We start from the raw sequence: 19,403 nt of genomic DNA, 5'->3' as shown, positions 1-19,403 counted from the left end.
TTGCCAAAGGTTATGCACATACTTTGGGATTGATTATGAGAAGACATTTCCTCCAGTTGCAAAGATGGCAACTATAAGAGTTGTCATTGTAGTGGCTGCAGAAAAAGGTTGGGTTTTGCATCAAATAGATGCAAATAATATATTCTTGCATGGTGAGTTCCAAGAAGAAGTATACTTGAAGTAGCCAAAGGGTTATGAGACCATGGTTACCGCGATTATGTGTGTAAGCTACATAAAGCCTTGTATAGATTGTAACCAGCACCAAGAGCATGGCATGACAAGATAGCACAGTATCTTTTCTTTATCGATTTCCATGTTGGAAATGTGGATCACTTACTTTATGGCATTGTTTGACTACCTTGTATGTGGATGATTTGATTATTGGGGGTGATAATGTATAAGAGGTGAAGCATGCAAAGAGTCTTCTCGAGAAGAAATTTGATATGAAAGATTTGGGAGTGCTCGCTTGGCATCGAGGTAATATGAACATCTAAGGGGATATGGCTCTCACAAAGGTAGTGCATCTTGGATATGCTGACGAAGTATGGCATGGCTGTTTATAAGTCAATCTCAATGCCATTGTATCAGAATGTGAAACTAGATGCTAATGTGGGTGAGATATCTGAGGATCCTACAATGTACAAGAAGATGTTGGAAAGTTTGATCTTCACTACTATTACTAGGCCATATTGTAACTACACAGTTGGCTTAGAGAGTCAATTTATGTAGGTGTCTCATAAGTCTCATTTGGATAGTACCAGACATACCTTTGCGATACCTTAAGGCCACATTGGATTATGGTATCTTTTATGAGTCTAACTCGATGGTGCATTTATTTGGTTATACTAATGCAGATTAGGTAGGTAGTATGACAAGGAGCCTACCAATGGCTATGTATTTTCCTTTGGGAGTGGGGCTATGACATGGAGCAATAAAAAACAATCAACTGTTACATTGTTGAGTATAGAGGTAGAGTACAAGGGTATTTCTATGGTAGCTTGTGAGGTAGTTTTAATGCAAAAGATACTCGATAATTTGGGGATACAAATAGACAGGAGAGTTGTCATTTATTGTGACAACATAAGCAATACATAGTTGGCTAGGAACATAGTGCTTCATACATGCACAAAACACATTGAGGTTCATTACTATTTTGTTAGAGAGCAAGTTTTGGCAGGTAACATTGATCTCATATATGTGAGCATAGAGAAGTAGGTTGCAAATATTTTCACCAAAGCACTAGAAGAAAAAAAGCTTCGGTGTTTTTGAAGCTTACTTGGAGTACAAGTCATGGAGTTGAGCTTGGGGATACAAATAGACATGAGAGGTTTCATTTATTGTGACAACATAAGCAGTACATAGTTGGCTAGGAACCTAGTGCTTCATACATGCACAAAACACATTGAGGTTCATTACCATTTTGTTAGAGAGCAAGTTTTGGCAGGTAACATTGATCTCATATATGTGAGCATAGAGAAGTAGGTTGCAAATATTTTCACCAAAGCACTAGAAGAAAAAAAGCTTCGGTGTTTTTGAAGCTTACTTGGAGTACAAGTCATGGAGTTGAGCTTGGGGATACAAATAGACATGAGAGTTGTCATTTATTGTGACAACATAAGCAGTACATAGTTGGCTAGAAACCTAGTGCTTCATACATGCACAAAACACATTGAGGTTCATTACCATTTTGTTAGAGAGCAAGTTTTGGCAGGTAACATTGATCTCATATATGTGAGCATAGAGAAGTAGGTTGCAAATATTTTCACCAAAGCACTAGAAGAAAAAAAGCTTCGGTGTTTTTGAAGCTTACTTGGAGTACAAGTCATGGAGTTGAGCTTGGGGATACAAATAGACATGAGAGTTGTCATTTATTGTGACAACATAAGCAATACATAGTTGGCTAGGAACCTAGTGCTTCATACATGCACAAAACACATTGAGGTTCATTACCATTTTGTTAGAGAGCAAGTTTTGGCAGGTAACATTGATCTCATATATGTGAGCATAGAGAAGTAGGTTGCAAATATTTTCACCAAAGCGCTAGAAGAAAAAAAGCTTCAGTGTTTTTGAAGCTTACTTGGAGTACAAGTCATGGAGTTGAGCTTGAGGAGGAGTGTTGAGATGTCAAGCTCAACACAAGCTTTAGAGCTTGGATATCAATTAGTCCACCTACCCAAGTTATGGGATATATATCTAGTTATATTTCTACTTAGTGTGTTCACACAACTATGGACCACTTGGATATTATGTATGTTGTACTCTCTCTTATTCTTGGTAGACTCATGTAATGAAGAAGAAGAACAAGAAGAAGAAGAAAGACTAGGGTTTCAGCTTCCTATCTTGTGTGCATTCTCTGTGTGTGTGTTTTTTTTCTTGCAAGAGCTCTCTCTCTCTCTCTCTCTCTCTCTCTCTCTCTCTCTCTCTCTCTCTCTCTCTCTCTCTCTCTCTCCATTTTTCACTTAAGAAAAAAAAAATGGATAAGACTTTGAAACTATACCATCGTGGGAAGATGACTCAATTAGAAGCAATATAAACCAAAGTAAGACATTTGTAGCACAAATCTTGCAAGAGAAGCAAGACATGGGCAAGAACAATTTTAGTTGCACATCCAAATTGGTATTAAGGATAAGGGAAATTAGTATTCTAGAAGCCATGATAGATATATTTGCAATGTTTTCAAGAAAGATTAAGATTTAAATATATCAAAGTGGGATATTATAACCTTACTCGAAGTTAAATTAGTGAGGAGATGGCGAAAGGAACACTTGCAAAAATGGTTTCGGAGTGTAGAAGTGATTTTTTCTTTAGGAATTGCAAGAATAAGAAAGGAAGTATGAATGGAATTTTGCAAGAGAAAGGAGGAGAAAACAACACACCATGTTTGATGAAAATGATGACTATATGATGCTCAAGATCAATGATTTGGCTATGAAGACAATCAACCATCAAATCCCCTTCTCCTTCTCTTCTCATTAATCTCACTTTCAAGTCCATTCATGAAAAGTAGGGACAAATGGTAATTACAAGATTAGGGAGAGAGGAGTGATTATTAGTGATGAAAAATATTGGAGGCTAAGCACAAGCAAGGAGAGTTGGGAGTGACCCTAGCAACATCAAATTAACTAACTTATAGCTTTATTCTCTTAATTAAAATGTACTTTTCATCAATGCAAATTATTTGTGTAGGCTAGAAGAAAGGTATATATGATCGATATAAATATAGCTCAAAAATATTTTTTGTAGTAGAGAATCATTAAATGCATTAAATGAGGAAAGCAATGAATGAAAAACCATTTAAAACTGTTGTGTTTGAGGGTAGTTATGAATGTTATGAAATAGTTAAATTTTTCTCTAAAATTTGAAAAATAAATTTAAATTACAATTAGATGCGTTAACTAATAAATATTCATATTTATTTATCATAGAATTAGGAGATATGAAGAACTTTAGGTTACGTCTTTAGCAACTTAGGGATAAGTTAGGAAAAATTAAGACATTTCAGAGTCAGTGACTACACTGGTTAGATTGGGAAGGCAACATAATAGGTTAGTTTTGGCTTATATTATCCCTCATTATGCTATATAAACCTGAGATAGCACGGCTTCACACGTAATCATCTTGCCAAACAATTCCCATGAGTGCCTAGGGGGTCATCAAATGTTGTTGTGTATGCCCCCACATTTGATGTGTATACCACCACATATGACCAAACGAATTGTCCTCTATCTTCATGGTGATCACCTTGGGTGGTAAAGCTTGAAAAGGGCTCTATATAGCATGTATTGGCAAAGGAGGAGATTGCAGTTGCATGCAATGTGGATGTAGATTATCAAGATCAGCATCCAAACATGAGGGAACAACTTGGGTCATGTCCTAAAGAACACAACTTGCATTCTTAACCAAATCAAAGCCTAACAATATAACTTGAGGCAATTAGTGGCTCAAAAGGGTTTCAAAGCATAGCAGAGGCAACACAGCTTCCTCCTTGTGTGCCTGCCATACTCTCAATTTTACACATTGTACCTATGAGGAGCATGACAACTGTAACATGCACAGTATCCTTCATTTGGGCTTTGTCATTATGCAGCCCATAAAATAGAGGCAGACACTTCATTCATTAAAGTTCCACTCAGTTAATGTAGTAATCACATGTGCTAATACAGGTAAAGATCATACAAGTAGAAAATCTGTCACTAAAACAGACCAAACAAATAAAGGTTATCTATGCATGGTCATTCCACATCCGTGCATGGTCAATACAGTAATTATGAAGTTAATAGAGCCTAAATTGATAGCTCATTCAGAATGACTTGATTATTACTTAGAAGGGGGATAAACCATCCACCCAGTGCCTCTATTTAAGCTGAAATTAATGAAGGCAACAATAAAGGTGGCAACATCCAAAACAGAATATTATTAAATTGCACTGTCACCCAGTTAGTCTACCAGAGGTTCCTGTTGCAGCTCACTGCATTTAAAAGCTGACAAAATTCAAATCAATACAGAACATAGCTGGCAAAGAAGATTAAGTTTCATGCTTGACATGGAAAGCTCCATCAATAGCTTGGTTAGGAAACCCAAGTACGGCAAGAATTTCTTGCTTTCAACTTGCATGACTTTTTGGCTGGGGCTGATGCTTGGAAAGTGAAAGCAAAGGAGTTTTATACTCTGGATCCATGTCAGAAGTAACCAGAGTCGATGAAGCATGAGCAATTCAGGTTTGACCTGTAAAGACTCCCACTCTCTAAGAGCTATAGATCTGTTTAAATATTTGCTTCAAGCAGAATTCACCAATCTGACATTACTAGCAACTCTAGAACACCTCGAAATCTTGAGAATGACCCATCCAATGCTTAATTTTGAGCTTGGATGAGAGAAGGAGACGATTTTTTAAATTAAAAATACAGCTTTCCCCCTCTCATGTGCATGATAAGACTGCATGTATGCACCACACACATGCATGTGTGCCGAGCACACAACATGCACATGTATGCGTGCACACACAGAGTCCCAGCCACACACTTGCTTGGCAAATCATCCCCAGCATACAGACTCCATCCCCAACACACAAACTATCTATTTATCTATCTACACACACACACATATTTAACTTACACATTGCACTCACCCTTACTCTTTTCTTTAATACTTAGTGATAAAGGCAAGCCCTAAAAACATTTTGATGTTGTTTTGCATTAACAGAGATGTCTTGTAAAGTTTGGAAACAATTCTCCTTTGATAATTTACAATTACTCTCTTCTAAATTTGTACAAACATTTTTACTTTGTTGATCATTCACATTTTCAATAAAAACCGTACCAATAGCCCCATCCACATCCATCCACGAACAGTATTCTGGCTTCTTCGAAGCTTCTTTTTTCACTCTCAAAGCCTCAATCTGGTCTGCATCCACTTGCATGCCAGCAGCTGCATAAATATTACGCATGCACACATATGATGCAACATCATTTCCATCCAATCGCATTGTGTGATCAAAGGCTAGTCTTCCAAGCTTCACGTTTCCCCACTTTTGACAAGCACCCATTAAAGCAGTCCACACTGGAAAATAATCAGACGGCATCTTCTTGACTATTGCCACTGCCATGTCAAAATGCCCAGCACGGCCATAAAGGTCAACCATACAAGTGTGATGTTCTAGGGTTGGGATGATGCCATAGCATGCACTCATTTTCTCAAAGTACATTTGACCCTCACTCACTAAACCCGAGTGACTGCATGCATTAAGCACAATGGTGAGGGTCACAGAATCTGGTGTTGTGCTGTCCATTAGCATTTTCTGGAGCAGGTAAAAAACAATGGTGTCCTCTCCAAATTGGGCATATCCTGTGATCAGTGTATTCCATGAGACCACATTTCGAACTGGAAGCTCATCGAACACTTCCTGTGCTTTTGCAAGTGTACCACATTTGCAATACATATCCACTAATGCATTGCCAACCACACTACTCTTTTCCAGGAATCCTTCTTTGACAATCACAGCATGGATATCTTTGCCCTTGACAGCTGCTCCTATGCTGCCACAAGCTTTCAAGATGCATACCAAGGTGGCAGCATCTGGCGAAGGACCCTCTAATAGCATGCGTTCAAAAGAAGTCAATGCTTCCTCACCATGCCCATGTTGAGCATATCCTGTGATTAGTGCATTCCATGCAGTTACGTCCTGAATAGGAAGCTCATCAAATACTTCTTGAAGTTTTGAAAGCACACGACATTTGGTATACATATCCAGCAAAGCAGTGCCAATAGAAATATCTTTATGAAGCCACCTTTCCCTTACAATCTCCGCATGCATATCTGTGCCCTTGTCAGCTGCCCCGATGCTGCCACAGGCTTTCAAAATGTACACAAGGGTGACTGCATCCGGAGAGGGGCCCTTCTGCAGCATCTGCTCAAAACACCCTAGTGCTTCTTCCCCATGCCCAAATTGCAAATAACCTGCAATCAGTGCATTCCAAGAGACTACATCCCGAACTGGAAGATCATCAAACACTTCTTGTGCTTTTGTAAAGGCGCCGCATTTGACATACATATCCAACAATGCATTGCCAATCAGAGTAGATTTTTCCAGAAACCCCTGTCTGACAATTTCAGCATGTATGTCTTTGCCCTTCTCAATGGCTCTTACACTGCCACAGGCTTTTAAGATGTAAACAAAAGTGATTGCGTCTGGACAGAGACCCTCGTGCTGCATCTGTTCAAAACAGTCCATTGCTGCTGTACCATACCCTTGCTCAGCATACCCTGCAATTAGCACATTCCAAGAAACTACATCCCGGACTGGAAGTTCATTAAACACTTCTTGTGCTTTTGCAAGTGCACCACATTTAACATACATATCCAGCAATGCTGTGCCAAGTAGAGTGCTTTCTTCCAGCAACCCATGTCTGACAATCTCAGCATGTATGTTTGTGCCCTTGTCAACTGCTCCTATGCTGCCACAGGCTTTCAAGATGCAAAGAAGTGTGACTGCATCTGGGGAGAGACCTTCATGTTGCATCAATTCAAAACAATCTAGTGCTTTCTCACCATGCCCATGTTGAGCATAGCCTGTGATTAATGCAGTCCAGGCAATCACATTTCGAACTGGAAGCATGTCAAACACTTCTTGTGCTTTTGCAAGGGCACCACATTTAACATACATATCTAGCAGTGCAGTGCCAACCATAATATTCTTCCCTAGCAAGCCCTCTCTGACAATCTCAGAATGTATGTCTTTGCCCTTGTCAGCTGCTCCTATGTTGCCACAGGCTTTCAAGATGCAAACATATGTGACTGCGTTTGGATAGCAGCCCTCTCGACGCATACATTCAAAACAATTCAATGCTTTCCAACCACACCCATGTTGGGCATATCCTGCAATCAATGCAGTCCACGAGACTACATTCCGAACTGGAAGCTCATCGAACACTTCTTGAGCTTTTGCAAGCTCGCCGCATTTGGCATACATGTTGACTAAGTGGTTGCCTATGAAGATGTTCTTCTCAAGCAACCCCCTTTTGAGAATATCAGCATGCAGCCTCCTGCCTGCATATAAATCCTTTCTTCTGGTGCATACCTTCAGGAGGGCCACAAAAGTGCCATCATCTTGACTTTTCTGGGGATTGATGCCAGCCTCCTGACCCTGTTCTCTCTTAACATGGAGACCCTTCCCTTGATAGACATCAGGAATCTCTGCATGTTTTTTTAGTTCTGCTGCTGCCACAGGTGGCTGCAATGTTCTTCTTCCCAGCTCTTCTCGAACCCAAAGCTGGATCGAAGCAGCCATGGATCCACAATAACTCCTCTGGTCTGAGCCAATGACATGAAAACAGAGGGAAAAGCCTGTGAAACGAAGCTGGATTATCGAGCAATTGCCTCACCATGGCTACCCTGCGCCTTCGATGAGAAATTCATGACTGATCCATACCTGTTTTTGTGCTGAAGAGACCCAATACTACACAGGCTTGCTTACTGGACTTGTTTTTGTGCTCAAGAGACCAAATACTACACAGGCTTAATATACTTGGACTAAATCATCGAGAGGCTTAAGATAGTTACTAGTGATGTAGTTACATTGAGTAATGTGAAAGTTGACAAGGGGCTAGGGTGAAGGGACTAGTAGAGTGCACATCTCATGGTCTCCCATTAGATTTTTTTTTTCCCACGAGTCATATTTAAATTATTTAAATAGTTTATTTAAGCTCAAATAAAAAGCTTTGGGCTATCTTGATATTCTTATCAAGTAGACCTACTTATGAATGAAAGGTTTACAACATTGGATATACAATACATAAGACTTTGTGTCGGTTTCCAATGGCTACAACACATACATCTTTTGTGCAAATTTGTCACCAAATTGGGGTGGGTTGTGGTTTGCTCTTGGGGGCGTCACCTTATTGATCCATTTACCTTCAGATAGTTCCTTTATCATAGGGTTTTCTAAAGGACTTTAAAACAATTACCCGTATGCCTTTATCTGGCACATTGATGCTCATGACTCAATAATCTTTACTAATCTTATAGGTTGATCATGATGACAAGGGCTATCATATTACTACTATATATTTTTTGGTTGTAAGTTGGGAAAGCCCTGAACTTCCTAAGGGCTTCCCGAACCTACCCCTTCCCAACCCTCCTCTTTTTAACTAAAACCCCCTCTCTCACTTTTAATCACTCCCTTTCTCTTCCACCTCCCCTTTTTAATTAACACCCCCACACACACACACATGTAAGCTCTCTTTCTCTCTCTTCCCTCTCACTTTTTTAATTAAATCGATTTTTTCACAATCGTCTTTTGCTCCCCCTTTTTAAATCAAAAGTCACACACACACACACACACACTCTCTCTCTCTCTCTCTCTCTCTCTCTCTCTCTCTCTCTCTCTCTCTCTCTCTGAATAAACTTTTTAATTTAATTTTTTTTCATTTTTTCTCTTCTTATCGTCTCTTTTAATTAAATATTTTTTAAAATTTTTAAAATTTATTTTCTCTTTTAATTAATGTTCTTAAATATTTTTCTAAATTAAAAACTTTTGACATAGTTTTTTACATACTTTGAGAGAGAGGGGGAAGGGAGAGAGGAGAAGAGAAAGAGAGAGAATTAAAAAAAGAAAAAAAGAGGAGAGAGAGAGAGAAGGAAAAGAGAGGAGAGAGAGGGGAGAGAGAAAAAGACAGATAGAGAGAGAAGAATAAGAGAATATGAACACATATAATTATAGAGAGAGGAAAGATAAAATTAGAGAGAGAGAGAATAAATTTTTTAAAAGAGAGAAAGAGAGAGCAAAAGAAGAAGAAAAAAAGGAAAACAGGGGAAAGGGAGAGAGAAGGAAAAGAGAGGAGAGAGTGGGGAAGAAAAGGAGAGAGAGAGAGAGAATGAGAGAGAAGAAAAGCGGGACAGAGAGAACAGAGAGAGAGAAAAATGAGAAGAAGAGAGAGGAGGGGGAATAGAGAGAGAGAGAGAGAGAGAGAGAGAGAAGGAAAAGAGAGGAGAGAGGGGAGGAGAAGAAAATGAGGGAGAGAGAAAAAGAGAGAGTCTTACTACTATATTATTTTGGTTGTGGTTTGAAAAGCCCCGAACCTCCAAAGGGCTTCTCAAACCTACCCCCTTCCCAAATCTTCTCTTTTTAATTAAACCCCCTCTTTCTCACGTTTAATCACTTCCTCTCTCTTCCCCCTCCCCTTTTTAATTAAACCCCACTCTCTCTCTCATGTAGGCTCTCTTTCTCTCTGTTCTCTCTTTTGTTAAATTAAACGCTCTTAAAGTCTTTTTAAATTTAAAATTTTTTTGACATAGTTTTTCACATGCTTTGAGAGAGAGGGGGAAGGGAGAGAGAAGAAGAAGATGATGAAGAAGAGAGAGAGGAGGGAAGGGAGAGAATAAAAAAAGGAAAAAGGCAGAGGGAGAGAGAGAGAGAGAGGGGGGGGAAAGAGAGGAGAAAGGGGAGAGAGAGAGAGAGAGAGAGAGAGAGAATATGAACACAATTAGAGAATTATAGAGAGATGAAAGATACAATTTAAAAGAGAGAGTATAAAAAATTTAAAGAGAAAATGAAGAGAGAGAAAGAGAGCGAGAGAAGAAAAAAAGGGAAAAAGAGAAGAGGGAGAGAGACGGAAAAGAGAGGCAGGGGGAGGAGAGAGAGAGAGAGAGAGAGAGAGAGAGAGAGAGAGAGAGAGAGAGAGAGAGAGAGAGAATAAGGAGATGAGAGTAGAAAAGCAAGGCAAAGAGAGAAGGGGGAGAAGGGAGAGAGGGGGGAATAGAGAGAGAGAATAAAATTTAAAATAGACAGAGAACAAAAAAGAAAAAAGAAGAGAGAGAGAAAGAAAGAAAAGAGAGAAGAGAGAGGGAAGAAGAAAGGGGGAGAGAGAGAGAGAGAGAGAGAGAAAGAGAGAGGAGATGAGAAAAAATAAACTAAAATAAAAGGTAGAGAGAGGGGGGGAAGGGAGAGAGAAAGAGAAGAAGAAAAAGAAGAAGAATAGAGACGGAGGGGAGAATATAGAGAGTGGAAATATAAACTTTAAAAGATAGAGAATAAATATGGAAAAAAATAGGGGAGAGAGAGAGAAAAGAAAAGCAGGAAGAGAGAGAGAGCGAGAAAAGCAGAGATAGAAGAAAAGGAGAGAGAGATATATAAGAACAAGACAAGAGAGAATATGAATATATAGAGAGAATTATAGAGAGAGGAAATATAAAATTTAAAAGAGAGAGAGAGAGAGAAAAGAAAAAAAATTCAAAGAGAGAATGAAGAGAGAGATGTTGGGGGTAAAGGTGCTTGTGCCTAGCCACCCATGTATTAGTTACACTAATAGTACCCGCATATCCGCACACATGTACACTGCAAGTAGCAGGCAACCATCACTATCACTTCATTCTTTATTCTTTCAGTGACATTTGAATAAAGGGAAGGCCAATCACACATTATGACTATTGGAGTTTCCATATCTGGTGTCTCTCTCTTGCTTACTCTTGCTCTTTCCACCATAGCTCTTGCTTCTACTTCATGCTTTCACTTCAAGACTCACTCTCTTAAACTCATATCAGAGCCATCTTTCCCGAGAGCTAGAGCCCAACCTCAATTTGTGGAGAAAAGCTTCAGCTCACAATTTCAATGGTAGCCATGGCTTATTCACCTCAAGGTAATCATTAAGCTATATCTCTTACCCAACTTCCCCCCCCCCCCTTTTGCCAGTTGTTCTCATGCATTACTCAATTCCTTTGAGCACCTTAGGGTGCTTCCAAAGCTTCAGCACTAGCAGTAGGAGTAGCAACAAGGGTAGCCACATCACTATGATTTGCGCCTATTTGTTGCCCCCTCCTTCCTAATCAGCCTACCCCATCCTCTAGCTCTCGTGGCACTCCTCCCAGCTCTTGGAAATCATTAGAGACTTTCCCAACATCTCTAGTATGATTGGAGCTCTGGGGATCAACCATTGATTCACAGTTTGTGATAGTTTGATATCATACAGTTCAAGACGGCACTTCATTCATTGTCTGGAGATCACTTATGCTTCTCGAGATGTCTATTTGATGCCGGATCATCTAGGGATGTTATTCTAATGTATTGGAATGCTTTGGGACTAATTTGAGTACTTTTTTGCTCAGTTTTATATAAGTTCTTTACTATTGTAATAAGTAGGATTGAATGCTATTTTATCACTGAAAGCATATGCCTATTGCTCCCGGGTGCTTACCGATTATTTTGGGTGATATACCAATGCTTATGGTTCATGTTACATGCTTTGTTATGCTTCTGGATTGCTTTTGAGTTGAGATTGGATCTTTGAATCTTGACATTGATTATCATTCACTGTTATGTATGGTTATTTGATGCTCTAGTAAGAGCCTTGTAAGATACTTATGGTCACATGATCCTGGATGTATGCTACTTGGATCTTGGATGTATGGATGCCTTCCATATGATGCTTTGAGCTTTGTCTACTCATTTGCCATTTGACTTTCACTCCTTTGGGAGTCACTTCTTGACATTTGGATATTACATTGAGCATTTGGTTATGCAGTTGAGCTTGAGGGTCTTACAGTGAGACAATGGGACTTGGTGACATGTACATGCTCTTGTCATGCTTTATGTACATAGTTGATGCTTACTGGGTTGATCTAACATTATTTTTGGACTAGCACCTATCTCTATCATGATGTTATTAGTGATATATTCATCTTCATTTGACAATTTTTTGCATTGAGTATTATGGATATTTTATTACTTGGTCAGTACCCCTTATTTTCAGCTTGATCTAATGGTGGTTTTAGGGTTATTTACAATAATTACAGCAACATGTTTTGACAATTTGTACACTTGTTTACCTTCATTATGGCTGGTGACTTGATTGATAGTGCTATCATTAATATTATCAAGTTGGATGGCACCAACTACAGCTACTAGAAGGCCCAAATCTGACAAGTTTTAGTGTAAAAAATACAAGTTAGGTCCTTGAAACATAAGGATGTCAAGACCGAACTTATTGATGTGGATGATTAGGGTAAATTAGATGACATTAGGAGAAATATGGACTCTCTTTTTTGCCCCTTAAGGAGTAAATAAATAAATATAGGCCTAACCAATGAGAGAGCTAGGATTCCAGATTCATGTAACATGAATCTTCTACCCATATCTTGGCCCAAATCTTCCCTCGGCAATAAAATAAGGGAAAATGTGGGGAATACAATGTTGACACTTCTTGGAAGTTTGTGACTCGAATTTTTATTTTTCTATTTTTTTAATGTTTGACTTTTCATTTCTCCCCTTTTCAGTTTTCTCTTCTTTCTTAGGTAAAACTCAAATTTATCATATCTCTTTCCCCGCTACTTCTGTCCTGACGAAATCTTATAGCCTCATTGCTGCTTGCCCTATCTGTAACCCTATGAAATTTCATTTTCTCTACACAAACACAAAGTGAGTTTCATATGTTTTATGAGAGTAGAGCTTGTTCTACCAAAGCCCTAAGATTTTCGTCACAAAACTTTACAGGTATATTGTTCTCTTCCATGGATGTTCTATGGTTTTATCTTGTTTGGACAAAACTTGTGCAAGTTATGTGCATTCTCTGACATGTAATTTCTTTTTTTTTTATACTCTAGGAGTCTCTTATAGTCAAGAACAATGATCTTTTGAACACTCAACTTCTTCTTCAACATCTTACGGTTTCTTTGTAAACAAAGTTATAGGTATGTTGTCTTGTTTTTTTGTTGCTCCATAGTTAAATTTTATCTCGTTTGGACAAAATGTATGCAAGCTATATGCATATTGAGTTTTCCTTTGTTTTTTTACTCCAAGAGTATTTGAGGGTGGAGAACAATGATTTTTTAAAAACTCAACTTCTTCAATATCTTTAGGCTTCTTTACAAGGAGAGCCACAAGTATATTATCACTTTTTTCTGTTGCTCCATGGTTAAGTTTCAACTCATTTGGACAAAGCCTATGTAAGTTATATGTATGCTTTGACTCAATATTTCTTTTATTTTTGTACTCTAGGAATTTGTCAGTGAAGGAACAATGGTCTTGTTATAAGTCAACTTCTTGTTCAACATCTCTGGGCTTCTTTGTGAAAAATATTACAAGTATAATGTTTTTTAAAAATTGCTCCATTTAAATTTCGTTTCATTTGGAGAGAACATTTGCAAATTATACACATGTTGATAGGTAACTTTTCTATTTGGTTATCATAGATGTCTTCACGGAGGAAAACATCAGTAACATGCTTGCAGTGGAGGTCTTCAATAGGAAAGATAGTGACAGTAATTGGTTTGTGATAAGTGCTATAAGTTGGATTGGATTTTGATGCACCCAGTACTCGAGGGAGTTTCAAGGTCGAGCATAAAGATGTTGCAAACCCTAGCAAACATTGAAAAGGTAGAATTTTAGAGTTCAGAAAAGTGTTTAATGGAACAAGTGTAGTAACAGAAGTGTTGATCCAACATGTTTATATGCACAAACAAATCTCTGTACATGACAAGAACTACATTGCAAACTATAAACAAAACAATAAGTTTTTAAATTTTATCATTGCTTTTTCTTTTGCATCAGAGTTGTTTTTAAAAATCTTTGCAGTGTTCTAATTCAATTTTGTTTTACTGACAGCTCTATATCCATCAACTTTGCATGAATGGCAAAATGTGGAATGTTGCAAGTCAACTTGCAACTCAAACGATATTTTTTTATAATTCATTGTATGTAGTAGAAAGCCAGAGATTGCAACATGTCCCATTGTTGCCACTATCTAGTGGTGAATGGTTGATTGGTAGCTTGGAGTTGTCAGGAGCATGTAAGTCCAAGATAAAATCTGACATCAATAGTGCTATGAAACCCACCACAGCCTCCAAAGATATGCATCTTAGTTAGTTTATTCCATTCCCATTGTTTGCACATTTGTTTGGTTCATGTGGTGTTCTGAAAAAAATAAAGATTACTTATCAATGCAAGTGTCCATCCGAGAAATGGATGAGTCAGATATTGGGTGAGTCTTGGCAAGTCAAAATAACACATTTTGATGGGACAATTGAATGCAGGTCAACCAATCTAATCTCACATTTAGGTAAATCTTTTTTACTACTTTGAATGCCTTGATTTAATTGACATAGGGTCTTGCTTAGATGAATTGTTGTGTTATTCGCATTTACTTACTATTATTATTTTTTAATTACAGGTATTTTATCGCTAGACAACTCTGTGCATTCGGTTTTGATATAGAAGATGGCGACTTTTGCAAGGGAAGTGGATCAGCTTGGATCAAGATACCCAAGATGAGACACATATAGCTCTCATAGATGTGGTTATCTTGTGGAATAGTCATAATCCTTTTGTGGTCAGTAGAGAGCCATTGGCCCATTTACTTTGTGAGACAAGAAATCCAATTAATGTCCACTGAGCCCCTCTACAACTTCTATTTCAAGTTAGATAATAGAAAAGTCAGGATTTGTAGTGAGCTATCCATGACATGTAAACAATGTGCATCTCCACATATCCTTGAGATAGTGGAATCCTTGTAATTTAAAAAAAATAAAAAACGAATATAAACTTTTTGTAAAATTCTAAGTACTTTCAATTTAGATAATCTTAGTTTACTATGATTAGTCAATAGTGCTGGTTAAAATCATAATTAAATTGCAAGCTGGAGTTCTATAATCTATGAGATATTGTCTTTGCATAATGATATATTGTAGCTCATCTCTTCTACTTATTTCTTAAAATTAAATATTAAATTGAATCCAAGGGATTTTGAAGGTATTTCAGTTTTGTTTTTTGAAAATTTTCTATATTTGGTTGGACTTGAATATACTCAGTGATCCAAGTATATTCGAGGATATAATAATGTAGAACGAAGCATTTGTCTGTATGAGTAATTTTAACGGTTACTTTAAAGTATTGAAATAAAGAAACTAAGGTAAGAGTTTTAATTTGAAACTTTAGGGTTAAAAAAGAACCTTTATTTAAAACCCTAGATACATAAAAACCATAACTCCAAACTCATTTTCACTTTCATTATCTACTTCCCTACACTTGTGCTCTCCTTCCTTCTCTCTTTGTGTGCCATGGCTACCACTCCTGCCTTCACTGCATGGATCAGCTCCACATGCTACGCACACATAGGAGACTAGATATATCCTAGGTTTTGCGTGACCTTGAGTCTAGAGAGCTTGCTTTCCGCCGTAGACCCTAGCTCTAGTGTACTGGCATCGTTTTGTGATGCGGCAAACCCTCTCACCTGCTCTATTTTGGACTCTGCTCTCATATGGGTTCCCATAGATTTCCTATATAGTTTATGTGCTAGATCAAGCCATGTAAAGGTAATAAATCGAGCCCTCGTGCATGTGGGACAACATCTCCACGCCACAGCAGTGCCCACCTCATCCCAGGACATGCCACGATGGATCTCATCGAGTGTAATGTAGCATTTGCCATATATGTTTTATGCATTGAGGTGCAAGAGGACAGTGAGGAAGACATCGATACACCCTCTCAGCCACAACTAGAGTATTTCGAGAGGGAGCTTGAGGAGATCACACTCGATAAGAGAGTAGAGGCAACACAAAGCTTAGCCATTGTGCACCCACCTCCTTGCCCTATAGAGATGCCGACAAGCGGTGAGCCACCCCTCACTTCTCTCCATGCTATCATCATCGAGGGGGTGGAATATTTACTTATGCAGGATGTGCTAGAAATTTTGGAGCTAAGGGAAGAAGAGCTATATTGTATCATGGTGCATGATGCACCTGATGATTTTATAGATTTTGATATACAAGATGCTCCAACACATGTTGATGAGGTGGCTCAATATGATGACACGATTGTCGATGACATCTCTACCATTGTGAGCATCCAAGAGCAGATTGAGAATGTGGTGCCACAGTATGAGATCTTAGATGAGGAGTTCGAGCAGTTGCAAGAAAGAATTTTTGGACCTCGACTCGACTACCCCAGTACCTTCCCAAGAGAGAGACAAGGGTGGCCCACTTGTTGTAGGAGCAGACCTAGATGCTCCATTACAGCAACAAATAGATGATGCAGAGAAGGTAATGTTATCGGATTTATCGGATTCGTGTCAAAATTTACCAGCAGGGCCTCTGCGGCATCGAGAGTGCGTATATCAAATTTTGCTCGATCCCAGAGCTGCCCTGGCCAGAGGCTAGCGTTTGGGGCCCTGAATCTGCCCGATCCAGGCAAAATTTAATGTGCACACTCCTGATTCCCTAGAGGCATTGCTAGTAAATTTTGACGTGAATCCGATGTATATATCTTTACCACATGTATGCACTCATTGGCCATATGGAATGGTGGAGATGATGGTTGTGGGGTTGTGCATGGGGCATTGCTCCTTTGCTAGTTACAAGCTGCATCAAGATTCATGCCACATCAAGGTTGTTTGCAGCATAAGAATACTTGTAGTTTGATGGTATGTAAAAACTGGAAAAATGTTAATTTCAAAACTAGAATGACACTTATAGCCATGTTTAGAAAGTGGTATTATGTGTGCTTTTGGTCCAATGAAATATTTTCATCAAGTTTGTACATTAAAAATAAGATCTACATATTTTTACTACAATGCTAATGCATGGAGTAACTTATTCTAAAAACTATAACTATTTATGTTGTGAATCATATTAATCTTATCATATGGAAGTCACTTTTAGCGATATCTAGGCAAAATGAATGTGTGTCTTTTACACTATGTTTGAGAATTAACTATGTGTTTTATCATGTAACATATTAATCTTTTTTAAGAAAAATGAACATGTGTAACCATAACTAAGCAAAATGAATATGTGCCTTTTAAACTATGCATTAGATGAATAATAGTCACAAGTTTTTGAAGATAATTTGGTTGGAAACTTATCATGTAGTATGAGATGTTATGTTGATCAAGACTAACTTACAAAACCAAAAACCAAAAAGTTTATTGGTTAGAATTTGAGATGTGGTGGCTTTCATATTTCACTAATTTTTTGGTTAAGAACTAATTTATTTCTTTGTAAAAGTATAGTAATAACATAAAAAGATACATAAGCATGCTATACAAGCAGCATATTCGAGAGCTAGCATAGGTCTCTTCATTGTTTCATAATTGTGGGAGAAGGTACCATTCCCTCATCTTTCGAGGAGATATGCACTTTTCTTTGCTTTCCTTTACTATTCAATATGGCAAGAGGATAAAAATATAGATTCTAACCTTGTGAAAGTTTGTACATATAAAGATTGTAATTGCCTTTGCTAAAGTGAAGCCTTCCATGATGAGATAGTACCAAATGAGCAAATTTCATTGATTCTAACTACAACAAGTATTGACCCCAACTACCCCTAGCCCTCCTCTACCCCTAGTCTAGTACATAAGCAAATTAGACAAACTAAAGTTAATTAAATAGCTAATTAATGAGCTAAAATAAAAAATGATTAATAATTGATAATACCTCAGCAATAAGCTAAAACTAATTAGTAATTAATTAGTCAAACTACCTAAACAACTAATTGATAATATAAATAATCAAACTAAATAAATTACTAAATTAAAACAATTAATAAGCAAATTAATTAATAATTTAAAACTAAAAACTAATCAATAAAATAACTAATTGAACTAAGTAAATGAACTAACTAAATAAACTAACTATTCAAACTAATTAAAGTGCAAATTAATAGCCTATCATTGTAGAAAAATAAATAACTAATTAATTAATTACTATTAACTAATTAATAAACTAACTTATCAAACTAGTTAAATAAACTAATTATAACCAATCAAACTAGTTATAACTATTTTATAACTAATTCAATAAACTAACTAATCATAAGCTAACTAATCGACTATTAATAAACTGATATGCAAAAGTAACTCCCTATTTCATCCCCCCCCCCCCCCCCCAAAAAAAAAGCACCTAGCATGCTATCCCTCTACCTTGGCCCCCTCCCCCTCTAATGTTACCCTCAGCCCTAGCCCTTTCCCCCCGACGCTATCATCTATCTTAGCCCCTTCAACCCCCCATGACATTAGCACCTCACCAACTACCCACAACTTTCAAGTCTCAATTCCATAGCTTCTAGCACTCCACCTCAACCCCCCCAAGTTTTGGCCACCTCTAGGCCCCTAACACGCTCCACCAACCCCCAGTGCTCCACCTCAACCCCCTTTGTCACAATACCCCCACATTTCTGTGAGTTTGGCAATCATCTCTTCACCCCTTGCTTAGCCTAGATAGGGCCAACCAAACTAGCACCCCCCCCCCCCCGCCCCCCAAAACATCATGAACACATGGATGCAAGAATTAAGCTTAAGGTCCATAAATCAAGAAATAGCTTTGCTTTTTAGTGTTGGATTTGTATTGGATAATCAAGAAAAAAATTTACTTTTTAGGCATTGTATTTTACTTTCTAGTTTTATTTTTTTCATCAAATGGACTAGAAAAAAGATAAAGAAAAAATGGACATGGGTTGTACATGTAATGAGATGCCAATGTGCATGTAGAAAAATGCAAAAATGGCTTAAACTTAACACCATGACACAAACATGGTGAAAAATGAAGAAATCATAACAAGTGGAACCATCTATCTTGAAGTTGATATCTCCATCCATGCACAATTACAAAGAAGGCGTTTGGCTTTATAATCAACAATCCATTCTTTCCCATCACAAACATCTATCTCAAAACAAGGTTAAAATTAAATATCATTTCACATGCATAATAACAAGCCAAATAGAAAAAAATACTAAGCTGAGAACATTTTGACACAGAATAAGGTGTGTTGAGGGGACCATTCATCTTCCAAGTATCCTCACAACACTTAAGAGACATGTGTAAAGTTGTAGTTAAAAACTTAAAACATCATATACACATAAGATTTTGAAGGGATCTCTCATGTTAGAATCAGTGGAAGGTCATATGAAAGACAAGTGGAGCAT

At 37.8% G+C, this 19,403-nt stretch overlaps 1 pseudogene; it reads right to left on the bottom strand.

The window, feature by feature from the left end:
* Positions 1-5,062: 5,062 nt before the first annotated feature.
* Positions 5,063-7,997, bottom strand: LOC148025812 (pentatricopeptide repeat-containing protein At2g03380, mitochondrial-like; annotated as a pseudogene).
* Positions 7,998-19,403: the final 11,406 nt, after the last annotated feature.

The sequence above is a fragment of the Lygodium microphyllum genome, chromosome 14 (assembly GCF_053477565.2).
Source record: "Lygodium microphyllum isolate KBCC chromosome 14, Lygodium_microphyllum_v1.1.10, whole genome shotgun sequence".
NCBI classification, from domain to species: Eukaryota; Viridiplantae; Streptophyta; class Polypodiopsida; order Schizaeales; family Lygodiaceae; genus Lygodium; species Lygodium microphyllum.
Note: the sequence above shows the minus strand (reverse complement) of the source record. Positions and strands in the feature narration are given on the sequence as shown.